At 43.3% G+C, this 12,694-nt stretch overlaps 1 pseudogene; it reads right to left on the bottom strand.

Moving 5' to 3' along the window:
* Positions 1-1,617: 1,617 nt before the first annotated feature.
* LOC148028995 (uncharacterized) lies at positions 1,618-11,576 on the bottom strand (annotated as a pseudogene).
* Between the last annotated feature and the right edge of the window lie 1,118 nt (positions 11,577-12,694).

Here is a 12,694-nt window from a genome sequence, read left to right as displayed (position 1 = left end):
TTTTTCCACCGACTCTGCTTTAACTGACTCCAGTGTCAAATCCGTTATGCCTTTGATTATATCATTAAGAGAGGAAGGCACCGACGGAGTGGATGGTTTTGGAGTAGAAGGTGCTGGCATCGGTCGTGGAACAGGAGGAATAGGAGTAGAAGCAGTAGGCACTGGCATAGGCCACGAAACTGGCTGAGGAGGAGAAGAAATAACAGGGATAGAAGCAGGCATAGGAGCAGAAGATGGTGTCGGTGTCATAGAACCATTCTGTAGACGGGTCTTCCATATCCTCCTCTTGGTCAAAGTCGAGACTGCATCCTGGGCATCTTGCCAATCTGTTTTAAGACCCATAGGCTTCGTGCGATCCTCAAGAAGCTCTCCCAATTCTTCCTGAAGAGCAGGATTTGCAGCTTGCAAGAAAAGCTCAACTTTCTCAACATCCAATGCTCTTTGTTCAATGGCATCAAGCTGACTATACCTCTCTTCAAATTCTCAAATCAAGTCTGAAGCAGCTAAACCTTTGTTTGGCATGTAGACCCACTCTCGGAATGATCGCCATGTAGCCATCCCAAAGTCCTCAAGGAAATACTCTTCTTTCAGGGCTTTCTTAAAATCTTGCCAATGCGAATTTTGAATAAAAAGATCAGTCACTTTTTCCCTCAAGGTGGGTGTGACAAGACGAAGGAAATACTTACTCATAAGTCCAGCTGGAACTCCAAAAAACCCCATCTTGATCTCATATGTCTTCAAATATGTTGAAACATTACGGCCATCAAATAGCTTCTTCTCATTCTCACTGATTGCATTCTCTTACTCCGAATATAGTTGCCTTTGCTGAGACAACTGGTGTTGATGCAATTCCTGCTGTTGCTGCATATACAATTGTGTCTACTGATTTTGAAGCTGCATATACATTGACATATTCTGCAAAATCTGCTTTAGATCATCTGTTGAAGTACTTGACGCAGCAGTCAATGATGGAGCTGAAGTAGAGGACGCAGCAGGAATCATAGAAGAGGCTAAAAATGATACTGAAGTATCTCCCATCCTGAAATTTCTACGACGCTTTCACATCAGGTTCACCAAAGATGTCGAAGGATTTGCGAAAGCAAAGTCGTGCCTACAAAAGACCTTGACTAATTTCAAGATAGAAGATCAATCAGGTGAATAAGCAAGATGAGAAAATGATGCCAAGATTCTGTTTTATTTCTGCCATTAACAAATACAAGGTTCAAGAAGAAGTAATCCGAATAGCCTCTCGGCATAGATCACCAACATGGCAGCGACTATGGTTCAAAAACAATTATTCTAATTTAAAGCAATAGATCTGATCATTGAAAGACCAAGCTGGTGTACAGTATGCAGTAATGGAAGTTGTTTTTATCTTACAGATTGTGTCGGGAGAGTGACAGCTTCTTACAAGCGTACATTATAGGGAAGCATCACAATTTTAAAGTGATGATTCTCTTCTTCAACTTAAGCATCTGTAGAAAGACTTTGAGCTCCTGATAATTTCATAAATGATTCACCGATCAGCCACTTCACGATACCCATATGGTGTCACGATCATAGGCTGCTTCTAAGTCTTTGTACTATCTGGAAGAACAAAGGGTGTCTCTAGCTTTCCTAACAAGCCTGAGTATTTCTGGAAGCATGAGTATTGCGTCCCTTGGAGTTGCTTCTGTTCAGTCCAAGGGCTCCTCGTTGTTCAAGATGATGACCTCTCCACTTGAATGAATCACTTCGTCCGACAGCTGGTCCCATCACTGGACAACTCTTCTTAGGCTTCCATGTCCTGGAAAACATGCCTCCCAGGCTTCCCAATAGCTTCTCGCTAGTGGTGAGATTCTGATCAATGTCTACGGTCACTTTATGAGTCCTCCTTATTTGCTCTCCCTACTCATGAAGGGTCACAAGAGTTTTGGTAGCATCCCCTTTAATGTCTTTAGCCACTCTCAGACAGTTCTGAAGCTTATTGCTAGTCTCCTATGACTTCTGTAACGCCTAACCTTCAAGCTCCTCAGTGCTCCTATACTCAAGGTCCTGAATTCGAAACTGACTATCATCATATCTGGTCTGAGCACTGGAGGCCTTCATGGGACTCTTGCTATTGAGCAGTTCATCGAATCCTTGAAGCCATGCCTTGTTCTCTGTTAAATCCCCACTGCCACCACTTGGCTTCAAATTGCGATTCCCATTACTGTGACCATTGACCTTGAATGCGTTGTGGCTATTTTCCTTGATCCGCTGAACCTGGTTCATACCACCTTCGATCACCTTAGATGCCTGGTTCGCTCCTGCATCTTTGATTTTCCATGCAGTCTTCAACGCCGTATCTCTGTTTGCAGAAACACGTTCCTTGAATTGGTGTCTAGTACTTTTAGCACGTGCATCATGCTCTTCTCCTCTCTCCTCCTTCATTGAGGCTCCATGTCTAGGATTTCTAGCAACAAACGCGAAGTTATCATCCTCATCGTCATCGAATGGATTTTTGGCATCGAGCACAGGCGTCTCCTTGCGCTGAGAAGAGGCCAGAGATCTATGATCATCCCACAATTAATGCATTCCAAGGAACAACCTCTCTTTTGTCCAGCCTGTCAAACAACCTTGAAGTAGGGAACTCTGATTGGCACAAGCCTTTCCCCCGTTCTGCGCACCTCTTCTTCAACTTCTTTCGTTTCTTCCTCCCTTTTGAACCAGAAAAGCGGTCCCTTTCTTTCTCTCATCATCTTCCATTCTTGCTTCCCTCCAAAAAGCCCTCATTTCAAAAATAGACCTTGCTTTTTCTTTCGGCTCCTCTATTCCTGCCCCATCATATACAACCAAGGTACCACTATTGTAAATGCCTAGAGAATATATAACAGCAAAAAAAGCTGACTGTGATGGTAACATGTGGGCAAATTGAAGGTGGGATCTACCACTCCATCAACATCAAAGAAGAGAGCACCTGGAATATCAGAAACCTTGTATTCTTGAAAAGATCCCTTTTCTCATTTGGCATGTACCAAGATGCATTCAACACCTTTCACAAATTGAAGCCTAAAATTCTTTCCTTCATGATGTCAACCGCAATGTTTTACGAAATACATCAGCAATCATAGAAGATCTAATGCGGAAGCTAACATGCATGACATTCTGAAAATATCGAGCTTCACAAAGAACTCCACCAACCACTCCTACGAATATCAAAGCACCATATACATAACCAATCTCAGAATCTGTGCTAGTCTCAGCCACATCTCCCAAAGCTCCTGTGAGCTGTTGATCAAAACTTCCTCGTCTAGGTTGACTGAACACTTGGCAAGACATGCCAACTAGAGCATTACTGATAAGTTCCTCTTGCTCCAAACCCTCTTCCATCCAGAACAAAAGTATAAACACAACAACTAAATATGTACAAAGTATCAAATCCCACACACACAACTTTTGGGTGGATTTCACACCTCGAATGCGTAGCAATACGACATCGCATAATGAAAGCGATCGATACAATCATGGCAAGATACTACTACTACATAGAAAATGTCTATACAGATCACGCGACCAAAAAATAAGGGTATGTGAGCTCGAGGGATCCAAGGGCGAGCCATAGATCCTCGCCATCCGAAATCTCATCCCGCCGCAAAGGAGCATCGAACAAACTCTGCAAAAAAAGAAACAACTACACATCAGTCCACCATATAATAATGCATTCTAATTAAAAACATAGTAACGACAAACAAAAAAGATGAGTGACTTACAGGGCCACCGCGTCCATACAATCGGTCAATCAATGCAGTGAGACCGTGCCTCTCTACATATCGAGTCTCAAGGCCGGTGGGATCGCGGTTTGTAATGGAATACTACAAAGAAAACAAAATAGAATTGCTAGAAACACGATTGTCAGTACGAATGATATTGCAAAAAAATAAGCAGGCAGAACAAAAGAAAAACTAACAAAGTCCTCTAGATATGTCCAGTGGCCGCCACTCCCAATATGATGGACCACTTCGGCCTCTAGTCATTCCCTTGCTGCCTCGCGCTATTGTCTCCAACGTCTTGGAGAATCTGTAGCCTCCTCCCTGAGTTGGCGCCAGTCGTCCACGTCTAGCCACTCGGGCTTTGAAGCCTAACTCTTGAGTGCCTTGTATGCATCCGATCGTCTGTGTGACATGTATGTACGTATGCACTCCATCATCCAGCTCGTAGAAAACCTATCTACTGTGGCTGCTACCGAAAACTCCTCATGCAAGGATGCTACTATGTAGTCCTTGCTCCCCTCCGGTATGTTCTTCCAATGTTGTGCCGAAAAACTTGTTGGCACAATTCTCTCATGCAAGCCATCACCCTCCTACCCTCATCATTCATGATGATGGCTCCTGACCTATCATCTACAAGGTAGGCATATCCCTTTGGAGTATGCCTAAGATGGGTCCTCTCCCACCTGCAACCATGCTCCTAGGCATATCCAGGAGACCCCTGTACATCTGGTGTACCTATCGGGGTAGTATCTCTTGGAGTAGCACCCATAGGGGTGCCACTTGCGGACGGTTGAGCAAAAGCCAGAGTGACTGGAGTAGATGTCCCCACATGTGTAACAAATCCCCAAGGTGACAAAACTCAAGCAGAACGATGAGACGCAGACACTGCATCGGTACCTCCATAGCAACCACTTGAGCCACGCTCTCTCGAACCACCACGAGAGCGAGGAGAGTAGTACCTGTATCCCGAGTCGACTACAGGTCAGTGCATCCAGATCTCTGCAGCATCCCCTGAACCACTCCCTTCGTCTGGCCCAAGTCTAGAGGGTGGCCTCGTCTGCTAGAAACTGAAGCATCAGAGCACGCCAAAGTAGATCTAATAGAGCAGCCTGATGGTGTCCGTGATGACTCCTAGTCCGCCATATCTCTGAATCTCGCCATAAGGAGGCATACGCATGAAGATCTCGTGTAGCTCCTCGTCGCTCATTCTTCGACTCATCGTGATTATCTAAATATCCACAAAGGTCACCTGCACAGACAAAAATTGATGTTAGCATAATCAATATAAATCATACAAAGCACGGTAATATAAATCTTGAAAAAATATTCTTACTTAAAATGCATATCTTATGTATCCTTATAAGCGATTCGCCAACGAATTGAGTATGTGGATGCTCCAAGTATGAAGTACCCTATGGTCCCATGTCAATCTCCTGACACAACTCCGCATAAATTGGAAGGTCGATAGACATGTCACCATCAAAGGATGAGTCCACCTTATTCTCAAAGAATTCTTGGACTCATGTATTTCCGTCATTGTTACCCGATGCTAGCTCCTCTATATGCTCCAAGCTTTCAGTGGCCTCCACCCCTTGCAATATCGACCCCTCTATTTGCTTATTGTCCTCATCTATGCTCGGAACATCGCTTTGATCATATACTCTCAGACTTCGAGGAGCTGAAGGTGTAACGTACCACCATCGTGATTGTCGGGGGTTTGGATAGAAAATTACTTGTTCATAATTACGTACAAGAGAGATTTAACTATTGTGATATGTATCATGTCGTAATACAATTAAAAAACATGTCATGAGTTCATGCACATATTCACAATGGACCGGCAATACAAATGTGTCACGCAAATCCGTCCATTTTTTTTTGGAATCTATTTCAATAAATCTAGATGGACCTCATCAAACTGTTGCTCCAGCTCCTTCAAGTACCACTTTGAACCACTGCACATCAAATAGGATCATGGAGAAGCTACGGTAATCCACCATGACAATACTTTGCAAGTTTCCAAAATACTCTATCTTATCTATAAGCATGTTTGGATCCATTGCTCGTTGTCGGCTCTCTAGCTTGAACCTTACCATGATTCCACAATCTATTGTGAAGCGCATTTTGTCAATATGCTCCATGCAGAAATGCCGTCCACGCGACCACGCTACACTATATAATTTGTACTGTAAATTAAAACACTCAATTAGTTGTCGTATATAAAATATAGATACGACAAATCCTAAACACGTCATCACCTTTGGACTACATCCCCTCGAGAATTCCCACTTCTCGGTTGAGACCTCCGTCCCTTCGCGAGACACTGTGGTCAAAGCGCCATGCAACCATCGCGTTGACATAAACCGCTGCATCTCCTCTATGCCCTCGGAATATCGAATCGGTCGATGGCACGTACTACGTCGAAATTCAGATCGCGCTTTCTCTCGATCTTTCTTAGCTTGCTGGTACTTAGCGAGTCACATCTCCATAGAGGCATGGTGCAACATACAAAAGCGATTCACTTTCTCCTTCATTATAGCATCCATTCTTTTTTTAATCCCATTTTCAACCACCACATCTCCGATCAGTCTATCATCGTCCTTCAGCGACCATAGCATACAGTTGTTTGAATCCACCGTTGGTAGCCATTGTGAAATATGCACTAGCGCCTCAGACGCCAACCAACCTTCAACCATGCTACCTTCTAGCAGCGTTCATTGTCACACAAAGCCTTTCAAGGTTTTCATGAAGCGCTCCAAGAAGAATATCCATCACGTATGGATAGGTCCAGAAATCTCCACTTCATCTACAAGATACATAATAAGGTGGATTTGTATCGTGAGCATACCAGTAGCTAGGTATTTCTTAAAGAGACAAACCATCTCCACTGATCCCCGTCTTGCGGATTCAATAGAGGATGTCTTAGTCTCCTTCTGTGAGATCCATTGCACTAAATTTGACAACCTATAAATCACCCCGCGTGACATATCTTATGCCAATCATGGGTTTTTAGCCCTGATAATTGGTCATCTTTAGAAAACGCAAACCTGAGAGAACGCATCATACCCGTCGAGTGCGGATAGACTTGACTATTTACTTCACAATGCGCTCTTCTTTAATGGACAAAACCCAAGGAGCGTGAGGTAGCTGCAAGCGACCATCAGCACTCGACTAGGCCAAAGCGCTTCCATCTTGCCTACCTCCATCAAATCCATTCGTGCCCCTATAGTGTCTCTCTTTCCTGTGATGTGGGCCCATAGCAAGTTTCCCACGTTCTTAAAAATATGCATGGGATCCAACAAGTGGTTGATCTGTAAGTGGGTCCAATATGGCAACTCGTAGAAAACTGAGAACCGTCACATTCCATTTGGATGTGACTCCGTGTGGACCATTTTCAGCTCGTACCAGCTTTGGGCATTCATATGTGCTGGAGGTTGTCCAAGAAAACCTTCCTTGAGTTCATTACCCTCTGGTAAGAAAGGGGCGTGTCCTTAATATACCATCTTCTTCATGGTTTGTGACCTTTGAGAGTCTAACTGTGGCCCACACAATGGACGTGCATGATAACATGAGGTAACCAGACCTGTCCCAACACCTCTATCTAGTGAATACAAACTTGAACGAGCTATGATAGATATTACCAACGAGAACGGAAGCCTACTTACCTGAGCACTCTCCAAATCCCGGAAAGTCATGCATGGTCCACATGAGAATGGCTCGAATATTGGTGGACCATCGACCATCGTGCTTGCTCATATCTTGCACGATGACCCCCTTTTTCCACAAAATCTTAGGCTCATCGACTAATGGACGAAGATACACGTCCATATTTTTTACTTTGTAGTGGCCGGGATGAATGAGCAAGCTAAGGATGAGATGTCCTTTCTTTGTAGAAAGCTATGGAGGGATGTTGTAATTAACAAGGACTACAAGCCACACACTGTAAGAAGTTGAGTGCAGACCGAATGGGTTCATGCCATCCATAGCAAGACCAAGCCGAAGGTTCCTTGGCTCTCGAGCAAATCTTGGGAAGGTAGAGTCAATGTGGCTCCATGCGCGTGAATCTGCTGATATTCGTTGAACTCCATCTGTGGACCTATTCTGCGCATGCCACGTTGTCAAGCTCACCATGTCGGACGTACGAAACTTGTGGTTTATGCGGGGGATAAGCGAAAAGTGTCTAAGAACTTTTTGAGAGATGGTTTACCCTTGCAAGTCTTGCCGATTCCTATGAGCACCACACTTTGGACATGTCTCCATAGTCTCGTATTCTCCTCGAAACAGTATTCAATCTTTGATACATGCATGGATACTCTTGTAGTCCATGCCAAGCTTTCGTAAAATATGTCCCACATCATCATAAGACTCACACATGGTATTTGCAAGTGGTAATATATGATACTTCAGTAACCTGAAAAAAAATCATAAAAAACCTTGAAAAAGCACAAATGTTTTTAATGATAGTGTCGAAAAGAAATCAACGAAGCCTACGTACAAGGTATCTAAACAACTCGATCACACTTGCATCGCTCCACCCGTATTTTGCTTGCACGCTTAGGAGTACAAGCAATGTCTTTAGGCGAGATACTGGGCACCCATCATATAATGGTATGGATGCTTCCTCTCTAAGCAGATCAGAAGTCTCGACATTGCCTCTATCTCAGGCTCCAAGATTGTAGGTAGATCTGGAAGGTTGCCTGTCTCCTCTGGTATTGATAGTATAGATTGGGTAGTACCTTCCAAGTGGTGGATTGGCTCGGGCACTCCATCCATCTCACGCCCACGAACTCTTCTAATTGGTCGCAAAGGGTGCACTTCTCCTTGGGACAAGACGTCACCTCACTAGATAGAAAATTTACCAACCACACCCAATGTTTTTGTATATGGTATTCAATTAGCTAATTGCGAATACAATGCATGATTGATATACACTTTTCTTACCCTTTGCTCAAAATTTGAGATCACCTGATCAATGATCTCAGATTGAAACTCATCGAAGCATCGTACGTGTTCTATAGACAATCGATGTTTTCGTCTAATTCCCAGCTTACATTGAGAGCAAGGACATGGGACATGTTGATTAAGATACGCCTCACGATCTTGAATATCACGACCTTCATCGTTTTCCATTTGGTCTAGTTATGACAAACAATTTGTTTTTGTTATCATTCTTTTTTTCTTTCTTAAAATGTTTGAGAATGGATTTCTTCTCTTGTAAGTCAGCAAAATGAACGTATGTAAAGTCTCCACCCACCCACAAATTAATGTATATCAGAGTGTTTCCCGTCTCGTGGTATTGCACCGGACCTCACCGGAGGTCGCCACCACTCTCTATTTGTTTTTCTTCTTTATTATGTTGTATGTTTATTCCCTCTCTCTCGTTCCTTCTTCCTACATCTCTTTCTCTCCCTCTCTCATTTCCTTTAACAAAACATCTCTCTCTCTCTACCACTACCACTACAATAAACAAGAAAAGAAGAAAAAACAACAACAACAGCAACAACTACTACTACTAATACTACTACTACTATAAACAAGAAAACTAAATAACAATAAGCAAGAAAAGAAAAGAAAAAACTACTACTACAACAAACAAGAAAACCACCACCACCACCACCACCACCACCACCACCACTACTACTACTATTACTACTACAACCATGACTACGACTATAATAACCACAATAACAAACCACCACCACTACCACTACCACTACAATAAACAAGAAAAGAAGAAAAAACAACAACAACAACAACTATTACTACTACTACAATAACAACAAACAAGAAAAGAAGAAAAAGCTAGTACTAATACTACAACAACAACAACAAACAAGATAACTAAACAACAGTAAACAAGAAAAGAAAAGAAAAAAACTCCTACTACTACTACAACAAAAACAAGAAAACTACTATTACTACTACTACAATCACGACTACCACGACTACGACTACCACAACAACAACTACCACTACCGCTACCACAACAAACAAGGAAAAAAGAAAAGAAGAAATAAAACAACAATAAAAATAACAATAACCTCTCTCTCCCTCTCTCTCTCCTTCCCTTTCTCCCTCCCTCCCTCTCCCTCTCTTTCCCTAAAATGTTTAATGTTTTCTCCCTCTCTCTCTCGTTCATTCTTTCCTTTTCTCTCTTCCTCTCCCTCTCTCATTTCCTCTCTTTCTCTCTCCATACACATGATTTTTAACAAAAACAAGTAAAAGAAAAGGAGAAAGAACAAAAACAAAGCAAGAAGGAACAATGCACTCACCGCAAAGGCCCGAGGATGGATTCAACAGCTCCTCTTTGCGACGGCAGCTCCTCTTCGCCCTCCATACACTTCCTCCTCTTCTTCGCAAACGACGGCGTCGGCAGTGAGAAGCTTTCTTTCTCCCTCTTTCTCTCTTTCTCTCCCTCTCCCTCTCAAATGCAAGATGGAGTTCGCTCTCCCTTTCACTCTCTTTCGTTCGTTTGCGCAAAATAACGCGCTCAAGTTTCGGCCCGCATTTTTTCATCTGAGCACCGTCGCTATTTATGTCGTAAATAGCGACGCCGGTATTTTGCATCGGAAAGCGTCGTCGCTATGCCTCCGTATCCCGTATCCTTGTAGTGAATGTTTATCTCTTTTATCTTCAAACTCTCACTTTTAAAAATCCTTACAGTGTCCATTTCGATGAGTTAAACGTAAGATGCTTTAATCACTAGTGAGAAAGAAATGGTTAAAGGAAATCTTAGAATTGAAAATGAAAATTTTAATTTTGATTCGTACTTATGAAAGCTTAAAAGGTTGGAAATTGCGGAGCTAAGTTCAAAGGGTAAAATATAAGACAATCTTGTGAAAAGATAGAGATTGGGGGGAGGAGCCAAGGAGTCATATGCTCTACCCATCAATATTTTGTATTTGAAGATAATTCCCTTTGTAAGGTAAGTATTGTTTATAGTTCATCCCAAGTAAGAAGACATTTTCTTTTATTGTTTGAATGGTTCAAGACATGGCATGGTAGAAGCAGCCTTCGATCCACCTTTACTTTAAGCTAAACCCGAAACCCTAAACTGGTCTCGTAAGTGTCTCCCCAACACTATCTAGTACGTAATATTTTTGAGCCGTGACTTTGTACCTCACACTTTTCCCTTAACTTTTATCAGTATATTTCATCGTTTCCACCAAAACCAAAAAAAAGAAAGATTTTCTACCCGATATTTATTTGTTTATATTATTATTATTTTGCACATTTCCGACACCAACTGACAATATTGAACATCCTGAATGATGAATCCTGACTCCTATCGGTGCGTTTCTGAGTCGCGATTCGCGAAATGCCACCTACTACTAATATTAGCTGACACCTGCTGACATCTGGGAAGTACTGCAATAGTGAGAGAGCTAATATCATTTCCCAGATGTTAGCAGGTGTACTAGTACTGATATTAGCTGACACCTGCTGACGTCTGGGAAGTACTGCAATAGTGAGTCAAGGCTCTCAACTTTCAAGAAATCCTTCGACTGTTTGGATACGGGTAAGTTGTAACAGCAGCTTCCAAGTTCCCTGTATTGCAGGTTGCAGCTCCTCTTCATCAGCTGGCAGCGGCTGTAAAAATTACATTCCATTTTACTATATTTTAACGCTTCCTCCAAAAAAAAAAAAAAAAAAACCTTCGACCCTGGTGTACCGCCGAACGGGTAGAACCGTGTTTTTCCTTTGGTGCTGCAGATGAAGTAATGAAGGCCCCCCTGCAGGAGAAATCATGAAGCCACGGCCCACAAGGTTAACGTGGGTGCCAGTATTCCACCTGACTGAAGCCACGCGCAACAAGGCGAGCCTTGTACCGCGCGATGGAGCCATCAGGATGTAATTTTCATCGCAAGATCCACTTGCAACTAATGGGTTTTTGATTGGGTGGAAGGGGTACCAAGGACCAAGTGCAATTTGCACGTAGAGAAGCAAGTTCAGAATCCATGGCATCCCGCCACTGAGTCGCTTTCAAGCCCTAGCAGGGCATCTTAAACATTGAGGAGGTCCACGAGAGAAGGGTCCTAAGAAGGAGAATCAGCATCCATGGAGACAAATGCACAACGGAAGGGACAATCAGCCAACATGGTGTCAAGGCGATGAGTGTTGGCATATAGATCAATGAGAGAGCGTTGTCGTAATAAAGCATGGGAAGGATCATCAGAATTGGAAGCAAAAGGAGTTGTAGACGAACTAGGAGGAGGAACAAACGAAGAGGAAAGTAGAGGTGGAAATTCGGTAAGAGAGAGGGTAGGGATTGAGGCGACACGTGGACTCATTTGGGCAAAAGGGTTGGAACACGTTTGTGGGGATGAAGGCACACGAGATGTGCTAGTTTCAATGGGAATGTTAAGTGCATGTGGGTCACGTTGTGGTGAAGTTAAAGTGGGAGAAGATCCATGTGGACGAGGGCCTAGGCTGATCCCATATTGAAGACAACTAAAACGGGAATTAACCTGTGAAGTCAGACGAAAAGGAGTGCACGAGGGACTTCGTGATGCAAAAAAAGGCATTGCTGGGGGATTGGTAACGAGCGACGGTGCAGGGTCAGCGGCAATTGGGCCGCTCTCTAGGGGCAGTGCAGGTGGTATGCCAACGGGAGGCGACGACAGAGGTAATGGCGCAGTCGCTAGGACAGGATCAAGAGGAGCTCGCCACGAAACGGTAGAAGAAGGAAGAATATGTGCTGCCTTTGTTAATGTTTTAGAGGTAGTAAACTTAGAGGCTTGTTCTTGTGGTGCAGAAATGCCACGTGGAGTGGAGATGAGAGAATCCTCATAAAAAATGAGGGTTTGTGTGAAGAAGAATCGACGCTTCTTTGGATCATGCAGGCGGTATCCTTTTACCCCATGTGGCTCCCCATAACTGATGAAAATGGCCTTAACGGCATGATCCTAGAGCTTATGACGATCATCACGAGGGACAAAGGCATAAACAGGTGATCCGAAAAC

The sequence above is a fragment of the Lygodium microphyllum genome, chromosome 11, assembly GCF_053477565.2.
Source record: "Lygodium microphyllum isolate KBCC chromosome 11, Lygodium_microphyllum_v1.1.10, whole genome shotgun sequence".
In the NCBI taxonomy this organism is placed as follows: domain Eukaryota; kingdom Viridiplantae; phylum Streptophyta; class Polypodiopsida; order Schizaeales; family Lygodiaceae; genus Lygodium; species Lygodium microphyllum.
Note: the sequence above shows the minus strand (reverse complement) of the source record. Positions and strands in the feature narration are given on the sequence as shown.